Source organism: Lontra canadensis, unplaced genomic scaffold (assembly GCF_010015895.1).
Source record: "Lontra canadensis isolate GAN:19392208 unplaced genomic scaffold, GSC_riverotter_1.0 scaffold97, whole genome shotgun sequence".
NCBI classification, from domain to species: domain Eukaryota; kingdom Metazoa; phylum Chordata; class Mammalia; order Carnivora; family Mustelidae; genus Lontra; species Lontra canadensis.
The window spans coordinates 1,226,472-1,250,396 of record NW_022631091.1 but is presented as its reverse complement, the minus strand read 5'-3'; the positions used below and the strand labels follow the sequence as shown (position 1 = coordinate 1,250,396).

Sequence of the window (23,925 nt, the reverse complement as noted above, 5' to 3'; positions counted from 1 at the left end):
TCAAAACTTTTTCATTACCCCAGAAAAATGTTGTTACCCCACATCCATTAATAATCCCGCCCAATTTCCCCTTGCCCCCATTTCCTGGCAACCACTATGGTCTGCCTCTACATATTTACCAATTCTAGATACTTCCTATAAGAGAAATCTTAGAATATGTTACCTTTTGTGTCCTCGTTTCACCTCAAATAAGTTCATCCAAGTCACGGCATATACCTTTATGCCTTTTTATGACTGAGTAATATTCCTTTATAGAGCCATACCATGATCTGCTTCTCCATTTATTCATTGATGGACATTTGTGTTGTTTCCACCTTTTCGCTATTAGGCATAATCTGCTGTAAACATTTGTGTACTTGTTTCAGCAGAGATATGTTTTCATTTCTCTTAGATGTATACTGAGGAGTGCGATTGCTGGGTCATGTGATAATGCCATGTTTAGCCTTTTGAGGAACTACCAAACTATTTTCCGTAGCTGCTGTACTGTTTTGCATTCGTACCAGTAACTTATAGGGGTTTTTATTTCTTTATATCCTCTCCAACACTTGTTATTTTCCTGTTTTGTTCTGTTTGGTTTTTAATAGCCATCCTATTAACTTGGAAGTTGCATGTCATTGTGGTTTTAATCTGCATTTCCCTAATGACCAGTGATGTTGACTGTTAGCTTACATGCTAACTTGCCATTTGTGTTACCTGTTTGGAGGACTATCACTTCAGGTCTTTACCTGTTTTTTAATTGGGTTATTTATCTTGTTGTTGAGGTATAAGAATTCTTTATGTATTCTGGATACTAGACACTTATCAGATACATGATTTGCAAGCACTTTTCCTATTCTGTAGGTTGTCTTTTTACTTTCATGATAATGTCCTTTAATACAGAGAAGTGTTTAATTTTGATGGGGTCCAATTAATCTCTTTTTTGTTGCTTATGCTTTGGTTTCAAAGGTGAGACTGTGTTGTCAAACCCGAGGTCATGAAGAATTACCGCATGTTTTCCTCTAATAGACTACCTCTTACTCTTAGGTCGTTGATACATTTTAATTATTGTTTTATATATGGAGTGAGATAGGGGTCCCTACCTCATTATAAATATATATACTTAATGATTGCAATGTAAGTAAATATGCTTCACTATTGAGAATTGTGGCTTGAAACTATGTGATTCCTTGATTCAATGGTCAGGCTTTAAGTTTAATTCATTTCAGTACTTACTTGTGATACTTATTTGTAATACTAGTTTTAATGTTGATCAAAGCTGAAAAATATACCTCAAAATTATTTGACATTTCCAAATGGAAGAAGCTAATTGCATTGTTGACTTTGTAAATTCTGACACTTGTTTTTCAATCACATCTGCCAATAATGCAATGTTTTTAATTAAGATTCACATAATATATGTGTCAACATATTGTTAAGGAAAACTCACAGGAGGGCGTTGTGCTTTTATATTTTTAACAAAAGCATTTAAAAGTTAGTGTAACATTTACTTGTAGATCGAAAGATTCTGTTTTTAATGTTTTTCATGTGGTAGTTTTGTACTGATAAACTCTCTTTTTCACAAAACCATATAGCATGGAAACATTTCTAAATATCCATCTTCATATCTTCTCACACTCAAGACACTTTTAAAAGTCAGTTTATTTCTCACTTATTTTTAAATTTTAAACCTTTTGAATTCTAAGAAATTTCAAGTGTATGAAGTAAAAAAAAAAAATAGTGCAATGACTCCCCTTGTAAACATTAGCCAGGCTTTCTAGTATAAAAGGTTGTTCCAGGCTTTCCTTGTATTTCTTGCTAGCTTTTATTTTTTTCTTTGGAATCCTTTTAAATACTTTTTGTGACTGTACCTCCTTCATTGCTGGTTATTTAAATCCTTCATAGAACCTTGCTTTAGTTTTTTAGAGTGCCACTTGCTACCAAGAACTTATCTTTCCTGACATCTGTTTCTTTTCATGTTTAACAATAAGAAGAAGAAAGCTGCATATTTGTGTATTTGGTTATTAAAAGACAACGTATCTGGAATAGAGTAGCCCATTGTTGTCTGCAGTTCTGGTGATTGAAGTTATCAAAAATATTTAAAGATACTTAAAATTGTTAATCTGTTGATCAAGAAGTATTTATAAAAACTAGTACATAGGCCTGTACTGCTCTCCACACATTAGCAATGTTGACTGTCACCCTACATTAAGGAAACACTGTGGGGCGAGTGTCCTGGGGGGTGTGATTTAAAACTCAGTGCACAGACACAGGTGCCATGCTCCATCCCCATCACGGTGACCTGAGTGAATCAGCCTGACCACGACTGGGGTCACACACTCCAGGATGAGCTAAACAATGACAATCATCTTGATGTGTATGTTTGTATCTTTGTGTGTGTGTGTCTGTGTGTGTGTTTGCAATATGTAGAAACAAAAAAATGACCTATTTTCATGGAAAGGTTTTCTAGTCTTTGATTTTTAATAAACTTTGGAAATCAGGAAGAAGGAACGTAGCAAATAACCACAAGCTGAGAGGAGTTAAAAACAACCTACTGACTTTCAACTGTGTAGTAAACTTTCTACACGGTCTAATTAATTTTGATACTTGTTTCTTTAAATCTTCAACAGTGTTTTTTTTTCCTTTTTTTTTTAACAGTGTTTTAATACGTATCTTCAAAGGTGCTTATAACAAAATACAATTCAGCTTGTCACAATATTATCATCTGTTATTTAGCCTTTTTTTAACTGTGGCTCAAATTAGAAGTATTCCTCATAGTATGTGAAAAGAGGCTTTCAGATGTTATTATAGATTTTTTTTTTTATTTTGTAAAAACCAAACTGGATTATCCTGAATTCTTTCTCACCAGAGACTCTCTAAGAGTCTGTGTTTTTAAGACTCTCACTGACCCCTCAAGACACTCCCAGTTCATGACATGATGTATCCAGTATGCACACCAGGGTATGGTAAGTTCTGATATCAGCCTGTACATTAAGTCTTCATGAAGGCTAATTTTTTTCATATTTTATATAAAATCTATATAAGCCCTACTATTTCCTCCCCATAAACCGATGAATAATTTTGCCCACATCCTGGGGTATACACAGAGAGTCAGAGAAGTCAAGTTCAAATCCTGGCTCTGAGACTCACCCCCTTTGTAATGTAGGGCAAGTTACTTATCCTTTGTAGGTCTTGGTTTTGCTTTAAGGTAAAAGGGAGATGCTACAATTGCACCTATTTTGTACATCATTCTGTGGGTGAATTAAAATAATGCCATATAAAGTGACTCTGTTAAATAATGAAGACAGTGAGTGCATAACAAAGATTGGTCTTTGTTATTTGGATTGTCCTGTAAACATGCATTCCTACAGACAATATGCAATTTATTTGTGCATATATGTGTATATCCATGGAGGAACGTATGATGAGACATTCTTTAATGATAGGTTGATGTTTCCTGTGATTCAGTACATAAATCAACCATTAACCAAGCATTATTCACCTATCCATCTGGTTTGTTGTTGTTGTTGTTGTTGTTGTTGTTGTTTTACTTTGCTTTAGTTTGATTCATGGAGCATAGAACAAGACACATAAAATAAACTAGAAAATAAAACAGAAATAGAAAATCAAGGCTTTTTAAACTGTAGATAAGAACAGCAGACTATCAGGAACAGATGACTGAACTCATACTGTTTCCATGGCACAGCCCTCTTTCTTGGTGGGGTTAATTAAAGTGTTATATCAATGAGAAAAGTTATATCAATGTCTATAAATCTTATAAATAAAACTTAATAAATCATAAATAGAATTTAATACTATGTATAAAAAGCAAAAATACTGGCTAATTCCATAATAGAATGAAAACCGTATTGCAAGGTCAGCTTGTTATTACTCCAGCAAGGCTTAAATTCTACGCCAGATCCATTCAGCAAGAAGTATGTTGCTGGTCACATTGATCATGGTTCGGTAGAACATTTCCTTGATGGCTCTTGCCTGACCTCAGTAGTCTTCTGTAGAAAGCCTGGATCTCAAAGTCCCCAGTATTATCTTTATCTTTGGTTTTGGGGGGATTTGCAGTGTTTTGGAAGCTTAGTTTGTGTGTGTGTGTGTGTGTGTGTGTGTGTGTGTGTGTGTGTGTGTTCTTTTATTGTCAGTTGGTTTAGCCTGACTGGATATTGTTGATTTCTCTGAAGAGTTGTCCATTTATCTTTCCACCATGGCAGTTTAAAATGTCTAGCCAAATGGTTTCAGACCCTCATGGTGGCTACTAGCCATTTTTGGATTACAGTTTTTCCAAGAAAATTAATGCAAGATTTATTTAGATAATCAAGGGGCATTGTATTCCTAAGGCCACCACTTCCTCTTAAAGATAGAGTTCATTTCTAACCCTAAGAGATGGTTCTTCTGGCCCTGGAATCCAGAGCTTGACTTTTCTGGCTTCAGGGGTCTGCATGAAACTATAAATAGGACAGATTGATTGATAAAGATACATATTTGAATTTGCTTGATGACTCTGTTCCTGCTTTGGGACCGGCCAAAGGACTTTTTGATGCTCACCAACTAGAGTGATCCTCCTGTAGAATGGCATGGGTACTTTTCAGATCTAACAGGAAACAGGTGTCCATAGTTCATGCATAGAGCTGTTCAAGATACTCTCCCACCCCAGGAGTTCAAGGGAGCTGTGTAACCCTACCTTCCATCAGCCCATACAAGACCACCTCTCCCCCAAATCCATCACTTACTGACTGCAGAGCCTGGGAAACAAACCATTCCCTAATGTTTGAATGGTGACATGATGAGGGAAAAAATGACATCACTTTTCTGAGACTACAAACTTTACATGAAAGAATAGAAGCTCTAAGAAGAATTAGCAAACTATTTTTCGAACTACCCTGGCCCTGTCCATTAAAAAAAAAAAAAAAAAAAAGCTGGATAGAGCATTTATTCCCATTGCTAAATGACCCACATACCCAATGTCTTGCTAAATGGTGTCTATGCAAATTCACCATTTCTATATAAATGTCTAATACCTCTCACCACCAAATCGTAAGTGTTCTTCTTTTCCATAATCTAGTCTTTCAAGCCTCTTTCAAGATCATTAAACTAAACCCCTTCCAAGCTCAATTTCAGATATATACATTGTTCAAGATACGGATGGCCAACAACGAACCATCCTTTTTCATTGTCATAGTTAGAATGATGAACAATGAAAACTGGTTTAAAACCCTTTTAGGTACCTAATTCCTTTGTGTGAGCCTCTCATTTGGCCAGAAATTTTGTCATGCTTTGTAAGCCTGGGATGCCAAATTGTATTGCCCTGGGAGTAAAAAGTAAGTAATGACTAGAACTGTTACCAGGTACTTACTGTGCGTACAGTACCTCTCTGAGTGCTTCTATATATATATATATATATCCATTCATTCCCCCAAAGGCCCCCTGGAATGGGTGTTGCCGTTTTTCTAGTTTTATAGATGAAGCACTTGAGGCTCACAGGGCTAATTAATGTACAGATAATAGTGCAGTTAGCAAATCACAGAGCTGGTGTTCAGTGCTAACTAGTTGTGGCTCCAGGATGTGTCTTCTTAATCGCCATACGAATAGAGAAGCCTGTAAACCACAGTTAAAGTACTAGACCTTTGAAAGTTCTGTGGAAAAGAATGTCAAATGAGTATCTAATTGTCTAGCACTTTTTCCATAGTTAAATCAACAGTGAACTTGAACTGTTCTAATTTCACAAAGGAAGAAGTAAAGCCTTAATCCAACTAAGTGCCCAGGACCCAGAAGAATAGAGCCGAGGTTTCCATCCAGCGGTGGTTGACTCCAAGGCTCTACAGTCTCTCCACTCTCGCACCTGCTCCTTTCTGGGCTGTGGTTCTCAACCCTAGATGTACATTCCAGTAACATGAAATGCCTCAGGCCAATTAGAAGAACCTCGGGGATAGCTCCCAGTATTTGTTTGAGGCCGGGGCTTAAGAGTCTGTGACTACTGTGGGGGTGAGCATTCTACAAGCAATAAAGTATTTTCAGTGGCATACCATAACATTAATAAGTAAAAATTACTCCCTCTGCCTTTGCCCATTTTGTCCATGCACGATCTGATTTGCTAGCCAGCATAGGTTTTTCAATAAACGTCGATGGAGTTGAAAATAAGATCAGCAGATACAGCCCAAATGACCTATTTCCAGAGCCTCTGAGAAGCTCTTGCATGAAGCTCCAGGCTTTGGGAGAAACTTTATAATTATTTTGAAATGTTTGCTGTCTTTTTTCTCTACCTGCTACTATGAGGATTCGATCTAGAAATTATTTTGAAATGCCAAAGCACTGTTTTCTTCTGCTCTGAAGACTGAGCGTCACTCACACAAATTTGATGGAGCTTTATTAATTTAGGTCGATTTATTTTGGGGTGTGCTCTAGAATTAAATGAAAACTGGAGAACAGATTTACCCCTGGTCCATTAGGAGCCCTGACAACACAGATTTCGTGTAGCCTTGGGGTGTCTGAGGGAATAGTTCCTCATTTCTCTGTGACATGCCACTGCCATGGCCGCTGGTCCCATCCCGGTGCATCCCTCCCTCTGTCCTCAGTGGTTTGCATTTCTGTTTTGTTTTGTTTACTCTTCTCTCCCAAGCTCACATTTTGTAAAATTCCAATTTCCGTTTAACTCAGAATGACATTTCCTTTCTACCTAATATGTCCAGTCATCAATGGCCGTCCGTTAGGGGCGTTTGCATCTTTGTGGGCAACATAAAGCACAAGGCAGATAGTCCTGGGCCGTTGGAGATACAGAGCCCTTCTTGGTGCCTCCACCGTCAAGAAGACTGGTTTCTGGACAGCTGGTCAGGGAGCTAAACGTAAAACCTGAAATAATTGCTTTTGGCATTTTGAGTATTAACTCTCCCAAATACACACAAATAATCAAATCACCGTAATTTCTAAAAACCACACTGAAAAGAACACTACATCAAAAACTAATGAAGTACTGAATGGAGACTAATGTAACGTAATAAAAATAAATAACCCAAAAAATAAATTAAATTAAAAGATGGGTCACCAGGGACACCTGGGTGGCTCAGTCGGTTAAGCGTCTGCCTTCACTCAGGGCACGATCCCAGGGTTCTGGGACTGAGCCCAGATTCTGGCTCCCTGCTCTGCGGGAAGCCTGCTTCTCCCTCTCCCACTCCCTCTGCTGTGTTCCCTCTCTTGCTGTCTCTGTCTGTCAAATAAATAAATAAAATCTTTAAAAAAAAAAGAAAAAAAGATGGGTTACCAAAGAAGATATGCCCCAAATCAATACACACAAAAAGTTTAACATAATTAGTTACTAAACAATTGCTAATTTAAAGCATAAAATATAATGTGGGATGGACACGCACTCAAAACAGGTAGGGATGTAAAATCATATATTCCTAAAAAGCAATTTGGCAATGTATAGTATGAGCTTAAAAATAGCAATAAGCTCCATAGAAACCTATTTACACACACATTCTCTGTATGTCTGACTCTGAAATATATAGCTTGCTCTCTCCCTAGCTTCTAGATCTTGAGCAATTGTGGTAGATACCGTGGAGATGCCAGTGCCAGGACTTAGGAAGCTGACGAGTTTGGAGTCCATACCTCATCTTCTTTCTGCCTCAAAATTAACTGAAATTAAATCAAATTTGCTAATTTCCAGAGATTAATGCTAAACTTCTTTTCAGTTTCTTTTGGAGGGGGTGCGTGATTTAGCAACTCTGACAGTTTTCCTTTGATTTGAATGTACTAAAGTCAGGATCATAGTATAACTTTCTTAAAAGCGACACTGAAGTCACAGAATCAAGGTTTATATCCACTCATGTCCTGATCCAGTGTGGGTTGCCTGGGGAGACCCCTGCCCCATGGCGTCATTCTGGGCCTCCGAGTCTGACTTTTACCACCTAGTGCTTCTGTCAACCCCAGGGGCCTCTGAATCCTGCTGATCGTCTGCCTCCAGGCCAGCTGGCAAAAGCAGAGAGGGTGTGAGCATCATGATGAAATCTGTAGAGACTAGGTCTGGAGATGGAGCGCATCGTCTCTTCCCAGATTCTTTATAGCAGAACTCGGTCACACGGCCCTACCTGGCCACATGAGGGTGTGTGTGTGTGTGTGTGTGTGTGTGTGTGTGTGTGTGTATACGCATGCGCACATGTAGGGGACTAGGCTGAGTGCCCAGAAGGAAAAGCAAATAGGACTGCAAACACAGCGGTCTCTAATGCTGGTGGAGAAGATGGTGAAACACACAATTACTGAATGATTTTTTCTTCCACTTTCCTCTCCCCTCCTGCAGCAGGAACAACACTCAGTCAAGGTAGCTTTATCGTAAGGAGTTCCTGGTCTATGGACAAGGTCCAGAGAAAGAGCCGTAGACAGAATTGGTGGTGTTCAGGAGCTCATTCTAGCTAGATCAGCAAGCACTGTCTTCACGGTCATCCGTTTGACCTTGGAAATGCCTACTTCAGCGAGGACAGTAGATTTCCGCCGTTGTTTGGTGTGTGTGTGTGTCTTTAGGGTCGTATGGTTGAAGGGATTCTATGCACTGACTGGAAATAGCCCCAGCAGGATCACTCCCTTTATCTTTAGGAGGAAGCCCATGTCCAAGGAAACTATGTCCTTGGTTCCTACTTGGCTTGGGTTTTTACTTTCCAAGCTGCCTTTCATCTTCTCTTGCATCTTATTAAGTGGTTAAAAATAAAATAACATTTTAGAAAAACAGAAGTAAGGTGGGAATGCTTTCCATAGACAGCAGAGAAAGCAAAAATAATTTCTTTCTACCTACTTCCACCTTGCACTGTTAAGAAGAACATTCTACCTTTGTTTTATAGGGGTAAAAGCAAACTATTTTTTTAAGTATAAATTTATTACTTATCCAAAGAGTTCTAGAAAAATGCCTGTAAGTGCTTAAGAGAGTGACAAAGGTTGTTCAAAACGGCTGTCTCTAGGCTTTCTTCTCCTTTTTATTAAAATGTATAGATCCCGATTCCTCTGCCTGGCCTTGTTGGCAGTCGGCACAACTTCCGAGTCTGTGCACTTGGTATTATCAGTCCAGAGAGTGCTCTTCTGAGGCTCCAAGGAGTATAACCATATCAATAGAATATTAATTGGCTTTTAAGTATATCATTTTAAATGGCTTGATGTGTTCTTAAATTTATCATGAGACATGCATACGCAACAGTGTTTACCCACATTTATACTGTCATGGATTTGTACAGTTGTAGGGAACCTCTGGGACCACCTCCTAGATCAGCAAACTAGCACCCCGGCATCCCAGAAGCCTTCAGCTGTCCTTCCATGTCACAGCCTCCTCCCTCCTGCCTACATGCACCTATTACCTTGACTTCTGTAATACTCATTCCCTTACTTTTTCTCATAGCATCACCCCCTATGGACACACATCCCTAAAAATGACAGATAATTGCTCACTTTTAACTTTGAAGTGGATGCTTGAAAGGTTTTGCCAAATTTCCTTCACAAGAAGCGTCTAAATTCCACTTAAACCCCCAGTCAGAAAACCCTGACTGTATGTGCAAAGTGTTCCACTATTCCGGATTTCCATTCTTCTCTTTGTCATATATATACATATGTGTGTGTGTGTGTGTGTGTGTGTGTGTGTGTGTGTGTATTTTTTTTTTTACTAACCATACTAGATAGTGGGTGTGTTTATGTTTCTCTTCCTCATCTCTGTTGCTATCTGCTGTGAGAAATTTTATTCCCTTTTTCACCAGATAAATTGCAAATTTGCAATCAGAGGTATAAAAGTAAATAATAACAGGGACCCTGGAGAGTTACTTGGGCGAGTAAGATCAATTTTATCGCAGTTTGGTGAGAATGAGTCTTCTATCCATACTGTGAATTTTAAACAGCACAGCTCGCTATGTTTGGGTTCTCCTCCATTTGTCGGTAATTCTGTGTGCCCTGTCAGCAGCCCGGCATGACGTTCTTGGAGGCCACGCCTCAGCTGTCCCAAGGTTTATATAGGAGCATTTCAGTTGCTGAGAACCACCGAGAAAGCTGGTGAGAGCTGCCGGAGAGGCTCACAGCACCGCCTAGTGTTACAGATGCAGGGACCAAACCCTCCGTGTGCTCTCTAGTGTCTTAGGAAATGAAGAGGGTTCTGGCTGGTCAAGAGCTGCAGATTTCTGGAGTGAGCCACAACTTCATTCTGAAGAAATCAGGGCCATTGGTGGCCTCTCACTCAGGAAATCCTAAGTCTAGTTGAGACAGAAATTTCTTTGGATGTTAAGTCCACGATTCCTCATTGAGACAGCTGTTGCTTTCCTCCGTGACTTGCCCCCTCTGCATCATCACCCACAGTGCTAGCCTCAGTGCCCCCCGGTGCTGTGCTCAGTTCTGTATGTTACTTTGGTCACACATGTGTGTGCACGTGCACACACAGACACACATGCATGTGTGTACATGCACGCACACACACGCAGAGACTATGATAAAACTTTGTTCTTCCTTACTGTGTGATGTCTTGTATTAGTGAAACTTCATGCATAGAAATTGCTGTGAGCTGGTGACCTCCAACTATCTTTGAAATAATTAATAATGTGCTTAGAGGGGTTGATTTACATATTCATGAGAGTTTATATCATTTGGCTCCTGAGCAGGACAGTGAAACAACTTAGTGTTTTAGATGCATGCCTATTTAGCAAGAGGGGGAGTGGTTTAATATTCTTATGTCAAGATGGAAATAAATATATAATATCTGAACCAAGCAATTATGTCACATATTTCCAGTAAAATCTGAATGTCTTCCAGAGCATCTTATATATCCTACTACCTCAGAGTGTGAAAAATTAATATCTCTTTTTAAGATTTTACTTATTTATTGGCGAGAGAGGCGAGGGGAGGGCAGGCAGAAGGAGAGGCAGACAGAGCATTTTAAGCAGGCCTCACACCCAGCATGGAGCCTGAGATCATGACTCGAGCTGAAATCAAGGGTCAGACTCTTAACCGACTGAGCCACCAGGTGCCTGGGGCAAATTAGCATTTCTTATGTTGTCTGCTTTTCAAGCCTTTACTAGAAAACTTTTATCTTGGACCTGTGTGTTTATAGAAGGAAACTAGGAAAAGCAGTGGAAAGGAGTGGGGAAAGTGTTCCAGGAACATTGTTACATTGTCTGACCTCCCCTCCCGCTGCTGAGGAGCGCTTTTTCTTGTGGCTCACAAGTAACAGTACTTTGAGTTGGCTACTGTACAGGTTTGCTAGGGCTGATGTAAAAAATTAAAAAAAAAGGGTGGGGGTGGGCAACTCAGCAGCTTAAGTAACAGAAACTTACTCTCTGGCAGTTCTGGAAGCTGCCAGAGGTTTGGTTTCCTCTGTGACTGGCGAATGGCAGCCCTCATGCTGCCCCTTCACACGGTCGTCTTATGGGAGCGTGTGCAGCCCTGGTGTCTCTCCCTGTGTTGTAATCTCCTCTTCCTGTGAGAACATTACTCAGATGAGTCTAGAGCCCACCCTCATGGCTGCACCATAAGTAAGTTACCTGTTGAAGACTCTTTTCCAAATACTGTCACATTCTGAGGGACGAGGCTTTCAACATGAAAGTCTGAGAAACACAGTCCATTATGTCCCCCTCTAGATTCTGAGATAGTTTTCAAGTGCTTGGCATCCCCAAAGTTAGAGAAGGTCTGTAGAGCATGAACCCCATCTCTAAGTTCTGCTCCACAGTGGTTTAACTGTGGGGTGCTCCTAAAGGTGAATCTTGTCCTCACTCCCTCCTTCTCCAGCACCCCCACTCGTACATGGTATCGACCGGTTTCCCACTATCAACACTTGTATACCTAAGGAATACTGGGAACTTTTTGCCAACTGTCTTATTTTAAAATCTGGGCTCAATAACAGATTGAGAGGATCCACTGAACTTTTACATCTTTTGTCAAAGTAGACACACAGTAATCTCCTTTGAGGCGAGCATGGTCAGGAGGTCATTTGTGGCCCCATCTCTGTCTTTCGTTTTCCCAGATGGATTGTCATGAATCAGAGCCTCTGGAAAAGGTTTTACTCGTTATTGTAGACTAAGGTGCTATAACCAACAGAGCTCAAGATACAATGTCTCCCACGCAAATGTAGCTTGGTTTGTGCCTAGGGTGGGCGTGGTGTTCAGGTGGGTGAGTGGTTTTCTTCAAAGTAGTGCTTCCATCCCTTAGCTCTGCTACCACATTCGGGTTCATCATTCTCTTCATGGTCACACTGATGCCCACACCCAGGGTCCAGCTGGCAGAGGGGAAGGAAATAGTAAATGAAGACGGGCATCTTTCTTATAAGCCCCTGCCTGGGTATGGCACACATCTCTTCATTCTGCTGGCTAGGACACAGACTTTCAGCTTTATGTGCTACAAGAGAACTCAAGAAATGAAATCTGGATAAATGCCTAGGGACAGGGAGAATTTAGGTAGATACTTGGCAGTCTCTGTCACAAAGGGCTTCCTTTGGAGAGTTGGTCATTCAGCTTCTGAGTGGTAGACTCAGTTGCACATCCATGATTCGGGAATCACTGGCCAGATTCTGACGTTGGTGTCAGATGGCATGTGTCCAATTCCAGATTTTCTTACCAGATATTGAGCTATTTTCTCATTTAAAATGAAAATAAGTCTGAGCCCAGGGAGAATTAAATGAGATTGTATGTAAAAACGACTGGCACAGTTCCCAATACACAATAGGTATTCTGCATGTGGTAACTTCCCAGGCACCACCAATCCGGGGCCCTAACTTCAGAATATTTTCTGCATCTTTAAAATTCTAACAGGAAACCTGAAGCTGAACCTTAGATTTAATTCAGGTTTCAAGGCTAAAAAGCAAAAATAAAACATTCTTTTTTGACATTTTCTATATTAGCACATTAACAAATAATGGAAATAATTCCTATGAGTCAGGAATTAACATTATAGAAAGTATAAAATGTTACATAAATATAATCCTGTAAAAATATACTCAAAATTTCTTGGTAGGAGTTCTTATTAAAATTCCTACATTATATTCACTCTGTATAACCAGATTTTCCAAATGTCTTTTATAAAGTAGATATATGTAGGAGTATAAATAGTTGCATTAATGAGGCTACTTTTATTATTTCTCTTCTTTTACCGAGAGCATCAATTTAAGCTGCCTTCACTAGGACTTTAGTATGAAGTTTAACTCCTTTCTCAAAAATTTTATAATCTGAAGAGGTCATGTAAATGTATAAAATTTACACATAGATGTAATTTAAAAACCTTTCACAAAACCATAATTTCCTACCGTGCGAGACACACTCTGCTATTTTCAGTTTTAACCTGTTTCAGATGCATCCAAAACAGGTAAAATCCAGCCCTCTTTTAAATCAGCCCATTTTAAATCTTATCCCTTCAAAGGAATACCATACCTTCCCTTAGGAATCCACCTTAGTGTTTAGTCATTTCAAGGACCGGAAGTATTCTCAAATACTATGTAATTTTAATTGTTTATAGGATTTTTAAATATAGCTCACGTCTTACTCTGAAAAAAAAAAAAAAAGCCTTAATCAAACAGACTAGATTTGAACAAAGCAGAAAAAAGGCATCCATCGATCCATTCTCTGAAACTAATAAAACGTGAATTTTTGACACAACTCAATAAGAAACGCATTTCAGATGTACATTTCACTTTCAGGAATGCCATTACCAGAGACAGAAATAACGTGGAAGCTCTGGAACTATATCCCGGGATGGGGCTCCTACCCCACCCACACCTGGGTGTTGGGGTACTGTCTTCCTCCATGCCACATTCAGAGAGCCCCACCTCCCCTCACTCCCATCCCGCCATTCATACATGCAGTGACCTCTAGAGAAAGATAATTGAAAATATTTTAATAGCCTAAAAAGTAGTGACTTCTAATAGTGTTCACTTCTCCCTTGTACTGTGATATATAAATTAATTATTTATTATGTCCTTAAAGGTTCATAAAAAATGCACTAGTTAACTGTTTACAGCTTTGGCTGTGATGGTTTCTGCCATTTTGATTCTTATAAGGGAAATGGTCACAGTTTGTTTGCCATTCACTCTCTGGGGCCTACAGTAAGTGGCATTCATAAGTTAACTTATGTTTGTTTCTCTAGAACACTAGATGGCTGTTGTAGAGATAGTGTTGAACTAGAAGTTGTGAGGCTTGTCCTGACTCTACCACTAACCAAACACCTAGCTAATTTGATCAAATCACTTCATAGCTCCTGGATACTGGGCAAGCCTCTTGCATATGTTACCTTTTTAAGCTTCAGAATGAGTCTGTATGGTCACTATTAATAACACCAGCTTGCAAGGGAGAAAGTTAAGGCTCTTAGAAGCTAAAGTGAAATGTGGGTCCGCCTGACTCCAAAACTAATTTTTCCTGTTCACTTTTTATTCATGAAATTAATTTCATGTCCAGAACCTCATCTGCCTCAAAAAACGCTATGATCCTTGACTGTTGGCCCCTGAACCAAGAGTTGCTAATTATTTCCATGAACATTAACAGACTCAGAATAAATAAAGAAAGAAAGAAAGGAAGAAAGAAAGAAAGCACAGAAACCACAGTGAAGCAAGCATGTACCAGCTAATGGATATGCAAAGTACACTAACATCGCAGGCTCTGTGGGGTGTCTTTAGATCAGTGGTTTTCAAACTGTGTTGCCATGGGAGGCGTTGTCCATATGGCATATTGAGGCTTATTTTATGTAGAAGGAAATACGTGGACAGTGATGTAGTCACAGGTTGTGCCTGTTACCTTAACTGAGGGTCCTATTTCAATATTTACCAGGCAAAATGAAGGGTCTGTTTGGACTTCAAGTCATAGCAGAGACTGTTTTAAATGGTTTAGTTTCCTTTATATGCATAATTTTGAAGAATAAAATGAAAGAACTGCATGTTTTCTAATGTGAATTAAAATTACATAATTAAAAATGGCAAAGACCAAACTTTGATTGCCCTATATCATTGACATAGAGGGAAACCCTGAGTTTGTTACGATTGAAGTACTGTGTTATGGAGTCTTGTTAGTAGGACCCAAAAGTAAAAGATTTAGGGCACTTCCAACTCCAAAACCACTCAAACCATTTTTTTCCTTTGGATTTCTATCTCTGTATTTTAATGTGAACTCATTTCAGTTAGAGACTGTTTACTTTCTGTTACTCACTTTAGTTAAATCTGGTCTTGGTGAGCTTTTATTGTTCACACATAACTAGGCAAGTAGTAAAAGATGTTGGTTCAGCAGGAGTAAGATCTCTCGCTGGATGAAATACTACCCCCATCATCAGAATTTATTTACCTAATAGACCACTTTAGAAGGTACTGTTTCCAAAACTGGGTATTATTCTAGGCTGTGCACAGCTGCCTCATATCAATAGAAGGGGTAATTACCTATAAAGTAGCCGTAACTGTACGCACATGTGCAGTGTAGCACACTGCATATAAATCAACAATGGCTAAATTCAAACTTTATTTTCCAACGCAAACCTCTAGGCTACGATTTTACCATTCTTCTTTCGGATCCAAAAATAACAATAAATCAAGGTAGGAAAACAGCTGTAAAGTTGATAATGAGATTTGCAGCCATCTAAGATACAATCGAAGCCATGAAGAAGTTACTCATTTTCCACTGTGCCTAAAATCCAGGACACCCCCCCACACACACCCCGTTCTGGGAAAAGGAAGCCCACCTTGTCGTTTCAAGAAGGCGGCTGGCACAGGAAGCTGTTTTTCATAGCTACACCCTAGGTCCTAAGATGCGTCTGGGGGAGTTAGAGGATCACTGACAATTTTGGAAGTTTTTGGGGAATGATAACTGCTGGCAGGAATATTCTGTTTACCAGAGAGACTGAAATGAGACTCAGGTAAATAATAAGCATTTCAGAAAATTACCCAATCACATATTTAACCACTCTAAAACACTCTCCCGGGAAAATAGCATGCATTTTACAAAATTGCTTATAATTGTGAATTGTGTGTTTGTGAAGGAACCCAGTGAGGTGGTGGGAGGAACATTTGTCACAGCTTAGCAATGGAGTCTTTTTTTAAAAGGACTTTGAATGTGAGAGAAACATTTGCAGTTGCTTTTCAGATGCCAATAAAGTACGTGTTTCAGAATGTTGGACATAATATTCTAGAACAGACTACAGAGTTATGCCCCGGGGGGCTGAATTCAAAGTACCTTGAATTGAGAACATTTAGCTATTGTTTTAAGAATACATTTTCTTTATGAAACTCTAACTACATTGTAAGGAGATATATTTCTATTTTATATATTAATTATTCATATTACATAAAATACCCTATTAAGCTTGCTGTTTTTATTTCATGTAGAAATGGATAGTTTAATTACTGTAAATCTTCAAGAAATTATCCAAATAGTTTAAAATATTTCCCCTTAACTTGGAAATGGACTTTCTTTGTCATTAAAAATTATTCTTGGTGCCATGCTGGGGAAGTATGTTGAACTGCTGCCTCTTACTGGTATCATTTGTATCACCTGAGTAAAAACAGACATCAGGGCTATCTGTTTGATGAAGTTTGCCCTCAGAATACCGGATAAAGCAGATCTTATTATCATGGGCACTGTAGTCGTATTTTCTACTTTCTAGGCTCTGTGTGAGTCAAAGGGAGGAACAACAGTTGACAGAAGAGATCAGCCTTGCCCCCCATGTGGAGCTCACAGTTCGCTGGGGGGGCGGGTACAGACATCCATCAAACAAGCAGCTGTGTAATTCCTGATTTCGATAAGGGGTGGAAGAAATGCAGGAAGTTAGAGCAGTATAGGGACAAGGGTCCTGACAAAGGGAACATCCCAGAATCAAACCTGGAGACAGGAGGGAGGAAAGCAGGCTTGAGGAACAGAAAGCAGACCAGGGTGGGTGGATCAGTGAGAAGAGCCCAAAAGGTGGGCGGGGCCGCAGCAGCCTGCTCCTGAGCGTGCGGTGAGTGGAGACTTCGGGCTTTTTAAAACCCCTGCCCTCAGAAGAAATAGAAACTCTCAAGTCTTTCAGTAAGAGAAGTGGCAGAATCGGGTTTGTATTTAATCACTTCCACTGGAGAACGGAAGGCAATTGCAAAGGCGCAAGGAGGCAGGGGAAAGCCGGGAAGGGGTGGGTAGAGAGCACTGCAGCCCGGACTCAGTGTCAGCTTGCCTGAGTGGCCCTGGTGCCCGCGCCACTGGACTCGGAAAGAACTGGACCGACTCCAGAGTCCTGTACAAGTCCTGTGTGACTGGGGGCGGTGATGGACCTCACTGTAGGAAGAAAGGCAAGAAGGAGGTGTTGAAAGATATTGCTTAGGGTTCTACCTTCACTACAAGATGGGTGAGAATCCCAATAAAGCACGTGTGAAGAACAAAGAGAAAGCTTTAGTACTTTTATTAAGATTCATCTGTGGTGAATGACGCTGTATTTATTGGTTGCAACGTGATCTCCACATTGTAACTAGCAAATGCTCACAAAAAAGTGTCACAGAATGAAAAGTAAACAGAAAATTATTTTTTATTCAATTCAGTGTGCAAAAGGTTTTGCTTTTCACTTGGTGTGGAAAAAGGCAGGCAGGGCGAATGCTAAGGAAGTGGGATTCTGTGAATCACTCCGGCCGAGTTTGCAGTAGCCTTATGCCTCTCAGATCCCAGAGAAGCACAGTACAAGAAACAAACACAGAATGTCTTCCTCTAGGTTTGCCTTTGAGGATTTCGCCCACTAGCTCTGTGTCAACTCATGGAAGAAACTTCTCTTTACACTAAGACTCTTGTGATTGACGGTAATAGAACCATAAGAGAGGAGGAGTTCATTATTAAGGGTGGGGTGTCTCCTGTTGTCCAGGGATCCGCGTGATAAAGACTCACATCTCTCTATACCTGTACCTGTCTGCTTCCTTCCACCCTTCCTATAAACGAGTTTCCTCTGTTTCCCCAACTCCTGGATCCACAAATACAACTCTTGGCTCATAAACGTAAAGCTTAAAGTCACATGCCTTGGTCAAATGACTCACTTGATACAAAGATATTTGGACTTTAGTCGAGGGAAAAGCATTGATTCTCCTGAATTACACATACAGTTTCGATGCCACATGAAACATCACCGTTGGAGATCATGATGTTTCCTCTGTTCTGACCCCTGGAAAGATCAGAGCTTCGAATGTATAGCTCCAGCAACTATAACGTTCTATGGTAATGTATTTTTGTGTGCTGTCCTAAATCTGTGTCCTTAGTAGTCTTTTGCACTCCTAAAATTAGTGTTCTCTCCCATGTCTTTGGTTAATCTTATTGTAGTTGTCTGTATTTCTCTAATATCTCAAATCCTTTCTAGAAGATGGATAAATAAAGAAATCCATTTGAAAATAGTAATAGAATTTCTAGGTGCCAAAAGGGTTGAGAACAGTCATGGTCTAGAACATAGCAGATATACAACGGAAGTATAACAGAGAACATAGTCTTCATAGAATTTTATTCCTTTTCTTCAGGCATTGATATCATGGCTCCATAGTGATTGGATACCTTATCTGCATCGTGTAACTAACCTGTAGCCACTAATCATATGTGCTTATTTAAATCCAAATTTACAGCAATTAAAATGGTAGAAGATTAAAACTCAGTTTCCGATGATCATAAAATGATTTAAACATATCTAACAGCTACCACACTAGGGCAGATGGTAGAGCATTTTCATCATCACAGAAATCTGTCGCACAGCATGACATCAGATAGTCTGAAATTTTCTCATTAATAGCTTGAGAGTAACTTGCAGATTAAAAGACCCAAACCAACACCCTTTGGTTCTTTCTTAGTCCTATTTCTGGGGCTTTTGTCTTTTTTGTTTGCTTCCGTTCTAGTTTGTAGCTCTCAACATGCATGCCTCCTTAGTTCATCCCCGAATTCTGTAGGAACCTCAATGTCTTCCCGCAGCTGCCCACTCACTCCATGTGTTTACACTAATCAGGATTCCATGTTCACCCATCACATCAGTGCTCGGCTAAGCCTCCTGTGACTTTTCATCTTTCTTCTGAAATTTAGTATCACATCCACCTCGGTGGCCTCCTTGGTAGCCTGAATTTCCCTCCTGTTAACTCGGAGCACCCTGTGGTTTTGCATGTGGATCCTCATGTACAGAAGTTCTGTTCCCCTCTGGGTCCCTGGGCCTAGATTGCCTGGCCGTGTCCCCTCTGTGACTCGTGAGACCTCATGTCCTCCACCCAACTAGACCTCCCCAGGTCCAGTGTTCTGTCTTCAAGATTCTCCTCTCCTACTCCCCTCCAGAAACCATTGCCTATGACTGCATTACCTGATCTAAATCATTCTCGGTAACTCCAGATTAAATTGTAAGCCCCTGGAACACACCCTTCAAATCTAGTTCTTTCTCTGGATTCCCCATAGCTCAGTGGCAACCTCACCAGAAAAAGCCACTTCACACACGGGCACCCGCTGAATTGCTGAGGTCGTATAAACTTTGGACCAAAGTTAGTACTCTGACTTCCGGTTGTAGCTCTGCTTCTCGCTCTCTGTGTGAGCTTAGACTGCTTCCTTCCCCTTCCATGCTCTCAGGAGATTGGGCTGCTCAGTTGCCGATGGTTCTACCAGCCTAAAATTCTGTACTTTTATTTTTATTCTTTTAAAGATGTTATTTATTTATTTATTTATTTGAAAGAGAGAGAGAGAGTGAATGAGAGGGAGAGGGAGAGAGAATCCGACACAGACTTCACACTGAGCACAGCCCAAGGTGGAACGCAGTACAACAACCACGAGATCATGACCTGAGCCCCAACCAAGAATCAGATGCTGAATTGACTGAGAGCCACCCAGGCACCCCTAAAATTCTGTATTTTTATAAAGTTAGTCTTCTAATCTGTTTTATTCTTGGGTTCCCTTATATATCGTGGTAGTACCAGCTTTCAGAAATTGCTGAATTTACATCTGATAAATCTGATTGTCACTTGGCATGTGAACATTTTGCAAAGCCTCCTGTTAACAATTGTGCTAGACTGGAACAATTCCATCCCTCCATCCCTCCGTGGATTGGGTTATTCCTGAGCTCAGTGCCAGGGCTCATAATAGAAATGCAACAGCCAGAAGACACGGTCTCCTCTTTGAAGGAGTTTCCAGTCTTATTTGGAAATAGACACACACAAAACTATGACATTAAATAATTTACTTATTATAGGCAAATACCTACTATATTTTGTTGCAACATAATAGTTTATCATGTTGTTGTTCTTAATTAAAATGGCTGTAATATCTTGTGACTAGGACATTAATTTTGAGTAATTCTCCATACCATCTATTTAAGCCATTAAATTCTCTTGGTAGAATTTGGCCTCAGTTTTAAGGGACTCTGTCCCGCTGAAATTACTGCTGAATACTAAAAGCATGACACAGAGAAAAGCACTTTGTTTTTTGTGTCAAAGAATTTGTATTGTATTGAAATACTTACTGCATCAGTGAACACTTGACTCAATCATGTCCTCCGTAATGGTTTGGATACGTGTAGGTAGAGGCTGAAAACCCACAAACATTAGGAAAAATAACAGTATCTGATGATTTATGCTCTCAGAGGCCTTAAGCTTGAACTTAGCTTTTCTTTTGCATTGAATTTTGATCCTTCCAGTACTAGAGCTGAAATTGAGGAAGGAAAAAAAATGAATGTTTCTCCTCTTCAAAGGTATTACTCTAGTTCGTATGTCATTTTTATTAAACTAAAAATATAAAATCCAATTCCAGGCTACATATATATGTATAGGTGGTATTTAGCTGTGCTTTGGCACCCAGGGCACTTGCGGGATTGATGTGGCTTGCACTGACATGGTGGCATCATTTTCAAATTCAGCTCAGTCTTCCACTGTTACCAATTAAAGTGTGAGTGACACTAACTAATTAAATTGAAGAAAAGGGTATTCATAAGTGAATGATGTAAATAGAAAATAAAGTTAGCAATTGACATTATGACTACAGGATTTTTTTTTTTTTTTGAAGAATGAGCTGTGTGTTAAAAGGGTATATTTCAAGACAAGACAAAAAGGCCATTTGATTGACAAACATGATTTGTGTTTCAATTAGCTACATTTATGCCTTGCTCACTGAAAGTACACAACATCCTTCAACAAAGCTTCTTTTTTGTTAGTGAACTATTAGCTATGTCAACTAATTGTCACACCTGAAAAAGCTGAGCCCAGTTTTGTGATTTGATATATATTTTCTATACCCAGGGAACCCCAAAAACACACTGGAAAGGCGCAATATGTAGTCTGAAATGTTGGGACCACTGGCTGTGTAACCCATTTTAGAAATAAGGTTATATAAGCCAAACAATGGACAAGTATACAGGGACCAAGCAATAAGTTCAATGTGTCTGAGTCAGTGAATGGAAAAGATAACTGAAATATGATATATATTCATGGCATAAAAAGTATATAGAATAAAAGAAGTAGGGAATTGATGCTACCTAATCTGGTGGGTGATAAGGATCTGTATTGGTAGTGAGCTGTCTTGGAATGGTTGGCATCTCAGAGACTACTGACGGCACATAGTCATGGTTATTAGGAGTGAAGATGAGACACAGTTGTTCCACTAGTCTCTCATTTTTAATGGTTTTTTAGTGCATTCTGAAGCATTCAGAACGTCACCTTTATATTTACTATACTGGCCAAGCTTTCCAACCAAACACATTCTAATGGAGGGTCAAAGAAGTGCTCTCAGTCCTTCACAATGGAGAACATGCCAGAGGGAATTTAGCTTCGGTTACTGATGGAAGAAGTGCAGACGTGCCTTGAACTGGGACATGTCTGTTATCCTCGTGGTACGCGTTGAAGGAAATCTAGTGTCTTCTGAAATGAATGACGTTGTGCATGAAACCAGTTTGCTTCGCAGAGACTCCTGGAACTGCAGAGCTGATAGCAACCCTAGAGATTGTTTGAAAGGCCCAGATACTGTGGGTTTTTGCTTGTTTTTTTTTTTTTAATTTAAATTCAGTTAATTAACATATAATGTATTATTAGTTTCAGAGGTAGAGGTCAGTGACTCATCAGTCTTATATAACACCCAGTGCTCATTATATCATGTGGCCTCGTTCATACCCATCCCCTCCCCTCCAGCAACCATCATTTTGTTTCCTGTGACTGAGTTTCTTACGGCTTGTCTTCCTCTCTGATTTCGTCTTGTTTTATTTTTTCCTCTCTTCCCCTATGATCCTCTGTTTTGGATACTTTGTAGGTCAGAAAACTGAGGCACAGAAAGGTAAAGAGTGTCTGTAGCAGAATGGGAACAGGACTGGTTTTGTACGCAGACCTGAGGCTGAATTCCATCTCTTCTGGCTGTGTGACCTCAGACAAGTTGCTCCGCTTCTCTGGGCTTTGGCTTCCTGATCTCTAATTGGAAGGCTTCTTCTCTAAGTGCACCTGAGTTAATTAGATGGTTAATGGGGAATTCTATTGTTTTTAACAGTTTTATTGACATAAAAGAGGCACATGTTTAAAATGTGCCATTTGGTAAGTTTTACATGTGTATATGTCACTGAAATCATCACAATCAATATAAGGAACATGTTTTCAACCCCTCCCCCACCTGTCTGCCCTACCCCCATTCCCCAAGCAACCGCGGATCTGTTTCCATTTCCTCTGTATTTTCTAGATTTGTGTGTAAATGCTACATATAGTACGTACTCTTTTCGTATGATTTGTTTCATACAGCAAAATTGTTTTTGAGCTTTATCATTGTCGTGTATGTATATCAAAAGTCCATTCCTTTTAATTGTTGAATTGTATGCTATTATGTGCATATAACTACAATTTGCTTATCCATTCTTCTGTTGAACATTTGGGTTGATTCCAGTTTCTGGTTATTACAAACCAAGCTGCTGTGAAATTTTATGTGAGTCTTTTACGTACATATTTATTTTTTCTCGAATAAATACCTAGAAGTAGAATGACCAGATTGTATTTTAGGACTTTCTTTTTAAGAAACTGCCAAACTATTTACTAACGATCTTACACCGTTTTAAGTTCACATCCAGAATGTGTGAGAGTTGTAGTTGCCCCACATCCTCTCCAACATTTGGTATAATTAGTCTTTTAAATTTACTCATTCGATTAAATGGGTAGTGGTAGTTTATTGTGGTCCTATGTTGCGTTTCCTTGATGACTAATAATATTAAGCATTTTTTGCCATTCTTTAATTTTCTTTGGTGAAGCAGCTGTCCAAATCTTTACCATTTTTAAAAATGGGGTTGCTTTCATATTATAAAAATTTAGTATAATAATACATAATATGATTAATTAATATATTCTAAGTACCAGTATATTATCAGATAAATAATTTGCAAATTTTGTTCCTGTCCTGTCCGTGGTTTAGCATTTCATTTTCTTAACAACGGCTTTCAGAGAACAAAGGTTCTTCATTTTGATAAAGTCCAATTTATTAATTCATTTTTTTATGGATCGTGCTGTATGTGTCATATCTAAGAAATCTTTGCCTAACCAAAAGTCACAAAGGTTTTCTCGTGTTCTCTTCTAGCTTTGTATAATGTTTTAGATTTATGTCTCTGATCTATTTTGAGTTATCTTTGGGGTATGGGGCCAGGTCTGAATTTAAGTTCATTTTTTCATATGGATATCCGGTTGTCCAAGCACCACTCATAGGAGAGAGTAGCCTTTCCCCGCTGCATTAACTTTGCACCTTTGCTGAAATTCAGTTGGCCATATACATGAGGAGGATGCATTTTTATTCTCTCTGTCTTGTCTCATCGATCTATCTTTCTGTATGCCAGTTGCATATAATCTTGATTACTATCACTTTATAATTGTATGGAGATCTGGAAGTCATCATCCCTGAACTTCATCCTTCCTTTTAAAAGTTGTCTCGGCCATTCTTGGTTTCTGTTGTTGTCCTCTGGCTCCCAAGTCTACAGTGAGGAGGCTGGGACAATCTCTAGCCCAGTAGTAGACTAATCTCAGGGTACCACAAGAGCCAGGCAGCT

The 23,925-nt window shown here is 39.5% G+C and overlaps 1 protein-coding gene across 1 annotated transcript in view; it reads left to right on the top strand.

The window, feature by feature from the left end:
• PRKN (parkin RBR E3 ubiquitin protein ligase) overlaps window positions 1–23,925 on the top strand; it is a 1,289,523-nt gene that overhangs the window by 902,555 nt on the left and 363,043 nt on the right. The window lies entirely within an intron of this gene.